Source organism: Trachurus trachurus, assembly GCF_905171665.1.
Source record: "Trachurus trachurus genome assembly, chromosome: 21".
Taxonomy (NCBI): Eukaryota; Metazoa; Chordata; class Actinopteri; order Carangiformes; family Carangidae; genus Trachurus; species Trachurus trachurus.
Window position 1 is genome coordinate 13,591,060 of NC_139899.1, and position 9,492 is coordinate 13,600,551.

Sequence of the window (9,492 nt, forward strand, 5' to 3'; positions counted from 1 at the left end):
GGCCAGATAGATAGAGTCCAGAAGTAGAGAGTTCAGATAAGTAGGGAGTCACCTGTTGAGTAACGCACGTATATTGAAAGCCTTGTCGAAATGGTGGGACGATGGCATGTCGGAATAGCGGTATGTCTAAATGGTGCATCGGAATGGTGGGATGTCGGAATGACAGCATGTAACCTGCTAGTTGGCTAACTGTCATCTTTGCCGTGGTGAATATCACAGTAAAGCAGGTGCAACATCTATTGACAGCAACGTTCATTTACAAAACCTTTAACAACGCCCACTGTGGGTGCAAACATGCCGCTTTAATAGGCTAAAACTCTGGAACTGGAATAATTTACTCTGAATTGTGTCTAACCATGTCTGTAACTTTCCAAAACGGAATGATCTGACATTCACACCCACGTCATGTACTGACTGGTGAGCCTTGCAGAGGTGAGAAAGAAGCCAAGAATTGAACGTTTTTCATTTGCTCCACAGATAATTCTGTCACTTTTCATGTGAACAACTGAGAGCGACAAAGATGAATGTCTCCCAGGAGAGACAGGCTGAAAATGTGCACCGTTATCCCCATATTTAAACAATATATTATGACAGGCGGCTTTACACTCTGCCTCCGATTGCAGCTATTCAGGCCAGGTATAAGCATTTCTGATTTACACCGTAGTCACGTCTTAAGAACTATTTCTGATTGATTGTACTCCGACTCTTATAGAACATGGCCCCGAAACCCAAAAATGTTGAAATTGTGTTCACCTGTCTAATAGTATTTGGCTTACAATGAGAAATATACACACTGGATGTCATCAGTTCCCAAACCAACAGGTTATTTGCATGTCATCCCTGTCGGCACCGGTTTATTCCTGGAATTTCCAGATACACAGGGGGGTCTGGACAAGATGACCCGAACTTTAGCTAATGCTTTCCTATAAAAATGGAAAAACCAGTGAAATTTATGTTTCTTTCATAGAGGTCAGCAGACTGTTTTTTTAATGCAACATTCATTGATTAAAACAAGTCCCTGTTTTTCCAATCAATGCAGATGGCTTTTCAACCATAAACTGATGCCTCACAATAGATTGATTTTGTATTTACATTGCTTGGAAATAGTCTATATGTAGCCCCTGTGGCCAACCACTAACTGTTGTTTGTGCAGTATTGGTGCACTAACAGAAACCACATGTCTAATGCTGTCATCGTATTAGGAATTGATCAGATGTCAGTTCACTGGGAGGTTACTAACAGTCACACATGGTATATGTGATTTTTTTTTTTTTTTAAAGATCATTAAAGCATTACGCCTTTTATCTTAATGACATTTTTCTTTATTTATAATTACACAGAAAAAATGCATTTAATGTGGGTTGCTGCATCTTGAGAAAGATACTGTAATAAGACTTTCAAGGTCTTCACTGACATTCAGACTAAATTAAAAGTCAAAACACACGGAACAAATAAATGTCGAGATCACATTTAATATATTACATTTTGCATTCAATATATTCCGTTAATGAGTTTTGGTTTTTCTGCTGCTCTGTTGCCACAGCAGCAGCATGGTGTGCTTCACCTTGCTGAGATTAAAACATGACTATGATTGAAGTTTTCTCTCTTTAAACACAAAATTCCCAGATCACAGCTGCTCCTATATAGGAACATGAACAAAGGGTAGTGTTTCTATTGAATAAGCTCGCTGTTCTGTTGCAGTATATAGACATAACTGCAAAGGTTTAACAGACGTTTCTTCCTTTACTAGACATTAGTGACACATGACACATGCTAAGAAGAATGGACTTTTCTGTGGATCAGCTATTAAGGAAACAAGCTTGTGACAACATAATAATCCACAACTGCTACAGTTGTTCATGCCTTGATGTTGTAACTCATGACTATCCAGTTGTTGTATGACATCATCACATTACTAATCAGTGCTCATGGGTCTGAGCACATCTACAGGATCTTTGATTTCACCTTCATTCTGTCCTCATTCAGATGCCAGCTACAAAAAAGTAAAGTTTGGTAGCAGTTACCACACCGTCACAACAAAACCTTTCATTTTCCTCTTTCCTGCTAGAGTTAATGTATCCCCATTTTGCCATGATGACACACACACTCACAAACACCAACACATTGAATAGGTGAAAACAATACCACTCCTGCTGTCACGGCTGGTAAACATGCCTCAACAATAATAGTACAAGCTGGGTCTGGGATTAGTACTGTGAGATTACCATGACAACTGAATTACTTTTGGTTCTCTGAAGATCATGTTAAATTCTTGTATAATTACGGTCACAGATATTAAACGTACCCCATTCAAAGGAAATGAGTGTTCACCAATTTAATATAAAAACCGCTTCAGAGCATTTCATTCATAGGTTCTCTTCAAAGTTCAGGCACCAGCAATTAATGATTAATAATGCTGGCAGAAAATAAAATGTATTGTTTCTTCATTACAGTCATTACAGGATTTTAGAACAACAGTACGATTTCTGTCTGAGGCAGCCAAGGCTACAATTCAGCAGGTAAAATCCCCAGATAGATTTGTGTAATTGTAGATGATTACTGTTGAGTACATTCCACTCATGACACCCCTTGACAACCTTTCGAGGTTGTGTCAATCAATTTAATTGGCTGCCAAAAGCTGAGAAGCTCTACATCTCCCTCGAGCCTTGTGAGTATTGTGAAATCTAAGGGAGTTCATGCTGAAACACACCAAGTCACTGTGTAAGGGCAACTCTAGTAATTATCGTAACTTCCTGTGACTGGTGCTCCGGCTACACAGTCAGTGGTTATGGATGTCATCTGTAGAAAGCGATTTACAAGACAAATTGAAACGACTGTAAATTGAAATGATTGTCTCAAACGATTAGAATTATGCTACACCCACATGTAACTTAAGTATCATGAAGGTGCATAGAGTGATTATGAGAATTTGTGATATTACAATGAGTCTGCCAAAGGTTTTATCACATCAACTCTATAAAACACAGATACATTTTAGAACAATACAATTCAGTTTGAGTCCTGGAAGTTCGTTTCATAATGACAATGTTGGCTAAAAACATATTATTGATTTATTTTACATTGTGTTGAGCTGTTGAGCATACTCTGTTTTCATTTTTTACAATTTGGATTGCTTTAATATTAAGCAAAGATGAGTTAACACATCTGGACACTGTTCAAAGAAGCAACAATGGTTTTTCAAACAGAACAAGAGCTAAACAAAATCTAGTTGCTTATGTTACCAAGTGTTCTCCGATGACTCAAACAAATACATGTTCTAAAATAGCAACATGTAGGATAGAGCCTTGACACACATGTTTTTTTTTTGTTTTTTTTCACTCTGAATCCTGAATGCCCAAATACATAGTCAGTCATTTATACCCCAAGGAGGCTGATATCAGATGGCTGTCCAATAATTTGTTCCAGATCATCAAAACAATCAAAACAACCACTGCACTGACTGCCAGTATGTTTGGCTGAATAGTGGCCTTCAGTGACTGACTCCTTTTTTTCGCCTGTCTTTCGTGCTGCATCGTGATATGAAATGTGTTATCTTTAGTTGTCAGAGTGAACAAGAATCTATTCAGTATGTTTAGTCCTTCCTGTTTGTATTAAAGTAAGTCATGCAACATTTTAAAAAAGCACAGAGCCACATGTCAGGGTTTGCCTCCCAGATCTGGCATTCATCATTGCCTTCATAAGTCTTTGCTATTTGAACAAAGATGAACAATAATTACTTTATAATTTGGTTTAATCAACGAAAGATTATTTAAAAGATTGTTTTCAGTGATTCTATCTGCTGCTAGAATAACAGCTTTAACAGCATTCAGTCCTCTTTGTCACCCCTTTTGGATTGAGCTGTGACATTCAATCTGAATGGTCCGGAGATTATGATGGTTTTGTGATTTTCAATAATGTTTTCTAAGTAAGGACGCAGAAGTTCAGTTTTTTTTACTCACTTCCTATATCTCATCAACTTCACAACTTTCACAAAAAATGATAAGTGTATGTCCCAAAATGTCAAGGTCAGTTTTAAAAAGATTGGAAATAGAAATTCATAAAATTTGGACAAATTAATTTCATACCATGAAAAAAAAATGTAGATGAGTCAGTGGTGCACACTTTTTATTGGGAGTCAAAAATCTCTCATAATCACATCACTCTTGGTATTTTTCATTATCCAGATCATTCATTCATTCACTCGTTTATTCATACAACTTAATCACATATTACACAGTAATATCCAGTGTATTGCATTCGATTCATATGCCAAATTGTCCCTCCAGGCCCCCTCTCCACTTCAGCTCTATTTGCATGTCTAAAGCAGCAGAGTCATTAAGAGGCAACCAACCACAGCGACACAGTCTCAGAGCTCAGTTCCTCCCCGGAGCTGCTGAAGCATCGTCAGCCTTTGGAGGAAGCGAATCAGAGAGTCTCTACAGGTCCCCTATGGGAGGAGAAGAGAGCTCTTATTCTAACTCAGTGGAAAATGCCAGCACCCACAGGGGCACCGTTACATACAGCTGGGATAATAAGTATCACAGGGAAACCCACGATCCACCAGTAAACTGAGACCAGAGCACGGCTTTCTGCCCCCATTCACCATCGCCACCAAGCTGACTCATCCCGGAGCCAATGAATCTCTCTCCCCTTGCTTTAGAGGGGCTATTTGAATGTCTGAATCAGTGTGCCATGTAATACAGGATGTGGTTTATAGGACCACGGGGGAAAGTGGATGGGGTGAAACAGTGTGGGGGCTATGAGATGCACTCTCTTGAAGGCAGGCTTGAATTGAAACACTTATGCATACAATCCCTACAGCACACAGGCTCCAAAAAGCTGCCAGTTTGAAGTTAATATACTGTTTCATACTTTCCTTAACCATTTAACACACAGTTTGCCATTTTGTTTCCCTGTATGTGGCTCTAAAGTGGTTAAAGTCATCTTATCCTACACTGTGTGTGACAATATAATACTGTATATATATAATTGCACATGAGTAAAATGTTCCTGTAAAATGGGGAATATTCTAAGAGCATCTTTTTAGACACATTTATCTCGAATTCAGATGGACGTCTTAGAAATGTGGGTATCAAGATATCAAATAATATGAAGGCAGTGTTTGTATATTGATGCCATGTGTAGAACAATGTGGGAAGTGTCTATGAAATCAAGGTGATTTAAGTGCTGATACGATGATGAGTTTTAAGTATATTTTTGGGCATTTTTTGTCTTTATTGGATAGTATAGTATAGAGAGAGAGAAAATGGGGAGGCAGAGAGAGGGGGAATGACATGCAGGAGAAGGCCGTCCGATGCGGGATTCGAACCAGGGAAAACTCCAGCAAGGACAGTAGCCTCTGTATATGGGGCACCTGCTCTACCAACTGCGCCACACAACACCCCCATTGAAGCATTCTTGTTGACATAATATCTCATTAACATCTTGAGGAAACTTGGATTCAAAGATGGACTGATTAGCTTTTAGTGGTCAAGTGACAAGGTAATGGTGATCTCATAAAATGCAGTTGTGCCTTTGTGAATACAATAACGCCGACGAGAATTTCTTCAAATATGTTATAAAACAACCTTCACCTGGACTCAAGGACAATCTGATCAGGTGGTGAATGTCAAAGGTCAAGGTCATGCTGACCTTAAAAAAACCTGATTTTGGCCTTGTTCTTGCAATATCATTATATATAAATGAATTAATCATAACTTGTATGATTCTGGATAAACAGGGATGTATCCTGAAATGATAATTTCAGTCTTTTAAAGTTGTGTGTGGATCAGCCTGAGAGACATGAATTCACATTGTTACAGAGTCAAATCAGTAGGGGATTGCAGGAGCTCAAGCCAAGGATTAAATTTGTCACAGTAAAATTGTACTACTAGTGTTAATTTAAAGGCACAACCAGAATACTTAGCAAGTGCTGTGTTATTAAATGTGACATTCCCTCCCGATGACATTACCACAAAACTCTTATTAAGCCTATAGCCCTTATTTTCATGTAAGAGGGCAAAAATGCACGCCTCGCCTACACAAAAATCTTGATTCACCTGAGAGCCACACACTGCTCCTATGAGCTCTTCTCTTACTCCTCTCTCTCCTCTTACCAGTCTCTGCTTTCTCCCTCTCTAGCATTCAGCTTAATAAGTTCGCCTGAATGGCTGTGACCAAACATAATGCCAAAGACCTGCTAGCGGGCTATAAATGCACCCCTAATGGCCAAACCATTATAACAGTTGGTGCAGACTCTGCTGTTGTGAATGTATTGCTGCAGGAAAACGGAGGTGGTAGGCAGGGGTGGGTTGGAGTGGGGGAGTTGAGTGAAGAGCTCCCTTTCCATTAGCTGATTGAATTGGAACCCAGTCCTGTGGGCTGGGAATTGTTTGCCTGCCATTAAATACAACTGAAATGGAAACATCTCTGTTAGCAGGCTCAGGAAAGTGTCATGTGAGAGCACTGTCCCACCGACAAGACCGTTTCACCACCCAGCAGTAACACACAGGTCGCCTGTTAATAGAAGTGGTTGCTCCAGTACATTTCTCAGTACCGGTGTTGTTTTTGTATCATCCACCCCATGTTTTTCATGAGCCAGAGTGAAGGCCTAATGGACCATGGCGTGCTGAAGTAGCTGGCCGCCTGTCTTAGACAACACATCTCACATTAGGATCCAACATTTACTCAAGTGCAATGTCAGATTTAATAAATGATATACTTGTTCTGGCTCCATTGCAGAGGGTGGTGTGAGAAGAGGGAGGAATATGAGAGGCTTTACAAAGCGTAAGTGTTCCTTTTCTTTGTAACCAGGTCAACGGCCAAGATGTTTCCCTACAGAGAGTGGGGGGAAGGGATGTGTAAGGAATTTGTGGTGCATAGTTAAAGATAGAGCATCCTGGAAAATACATGGTTTTATCCTGGATAAGCTGCATGTTTTGGAGAAATACTTATATTTAGAAATGATGAGGGATTGTTTGGTTTTATCCACTTTCTTCTAATCTGACACAAAATACATGTGTTTGTGGAGGAGGGATAATTTGAAGGGAAACCAAAGTCAGAGTCTTGTTACAGTGACGTGGGGAAAAATGCAGCCAACCCATTAAATGAAATGTAAATTTGAAGTCATGCGACAAAGTCAATGTTGGAGGCGATTAAGAGGAAAGCAAACACCATATGAAAATATAATGAGAATGTGCTTCTCCAAGGAGAAAAGTTAACAGCGTGACCTCGGTGTGCCCTCCTGTTTGCCTGCTAAATGTTTAAATTGCAGCTTTGGCAGCATCTGCATTTCAAACACCTGCCATATAGATGACAACACCCCCCCAATCCACCAAACACACAATCCTGTCACACAATTTGAATGACTTGGCAATGCACTCAGATGCCACTTTATTTAGTCTTACATTACAGATCATATGATTCTGATTTGATAGCTGTGAGATTCTCTGAGGTAACTGATGAGGCTTAGCTGGCAGTAGCTGGATAGAGTGTTAGTTAGTTATGGAGGTTGAATGTCAAACCTGAGCTTGATGTTGAATTTACTTGACAAATGTTACCAGAGCTGCTGTTTGCAGCCCGGAATCGTACTCAGAGGAGAAGAGGCCTGACATATCCCCATGCATTAATGAACATAAACACTTGATATATTTAGAACATCTTCTTGATGTTAAGCTGCAGCCCCTTCTTAAACAATTCTCATCTTAGCTGTCTAAAACCTTTAAAGTCCTTGTTTAATGTGACAGTTTCTTAGTACATCTATCTCCTCCTCTATGATTAGCATAAGATAGAGATGGCAAATCCACATGGGATTGCAGGTTTTAAACCCATGCTTTTTAGCATTCTGTATATGTGGTAAGGTTTATTGCAGAGTTCATGCCCGAAACCATTCCAGAGCTGCAAGGATAATCTGAACATTTTTTCTGTGTGACTGTAAACAGCCATATAAATCTTTTTTTTTTTCTTTTTCCTGCAGCTGGTTTTCAGTCAGGTGGAAAGTAGAGGAGTAGATACATGCAAGAACATTTTGGTTGGATTTGACCTTCTGTGAAGGGTCAAGCATGCAGCAGATGCTCATGGGATGTATCATATGTAATACTGTGTGGAGGTGAGTTTTGGACTGAGCCACCCTGGGGGTTGACAGGTGTTTCAAGTGAAAGAACTCCTGCTAAATAGCAGGTTTAATCACTCAGATCGAGGCCATGAGTGCAGAGTTATATTTGAACAAAACAGCCCATAAGGTTGGCGTTGATAAGATGTGCATGATCCCTTGTGGGAATGACTAATTAAGTGAAGGTCTTTTGGGTGCCACTCAGTCAGCTGTGCTCAGACTGAATGTGGTCAGGCAGTGGCCCCTACGGGCTACCATCTGTAAAACAAAGCGGATGCTCTGCAAAGCCTACTGTATTTATTTCCATTATTGTTGTAGGGGCTGAGCAAGTCAGACTTCCCCCTTTTTTGCGTTGCACCACAGAATACAAATGAGTTTCTGTAAACTGTGCTGCAAATAATGAGTGACTCAGGGAAACATGCTGCGGGTCATGTGTGAAGACACTCTGCACACGCATGCATGCACACGCGTACACACACGCACACATAAACACAGACGGATGATGACACCGAACGTGCTCGCAGGGCGCACCCGTTTAAAAACACAAAAAGGCACTCAGACACATCTGACAGATCTAACCCACCTCCTCAATTTACCAGCCCCCCCCCCCTCCTCCTCCGGGTCCTTCTTGACCACTGACCACTTATCTCGTCGCCTGACTTTATTTTAGCCCGAAACTCTTCCAGGGAGCAGATTTCACCAATGCAGTCAGAGTTGTTGTGATGTGAGCATTGTTTTGTCTATGAGTGACAAATATAGAGAGATAGAGGGGGGTTGTGGTGGTGGTGGGGAGGTGTGGGTCTGGGGATAGGGAGGGGGGCGCTCTCCTCTCCTCTGCTCGGTGCAGGACTTGGGAGACAGTCGCTCTCCAAGGTGCTGAAAGTCGGAGCGCTCCCTCCTCCGTCTCGTCTGCTGCCGAATGCGTCCTCTGGCGAAAAGCAAAAAAACCACGCAACGACCTGCTTTGATGCCTGTAATGGGTTATTTCTTAACTTCTACCCATCGGGATCTTGTTTTTGTATTATCCCTTGGATGTACCGGCTACACACACGCACGTATGTGCAACAAGACTGACTGCTGCTTCTAATATCCACCTGCATCACTGGGAAATATTGAATTGACGGGTTCTCAGGAAAGGCTACAGAGGATTTTTTTTCTCCCTTTTATTTTTGCTGTTTCTCTTTTTCCGCACCGCATGCCTCTGGACGTGAACTGTGATATTGTCTCAAAAAGGTGAGTCCGATGAGGATAACCATGAAGCAGACCTACTTTTATGTGGATGTGGTTTTCTTTGCGCTGGAAAAGGGGGAACCGTATCTCCAACAGCTGTTTAATTGGTTTTAAACCTCATCATCACAGACCGAAGGGGGAGGATTATAGTA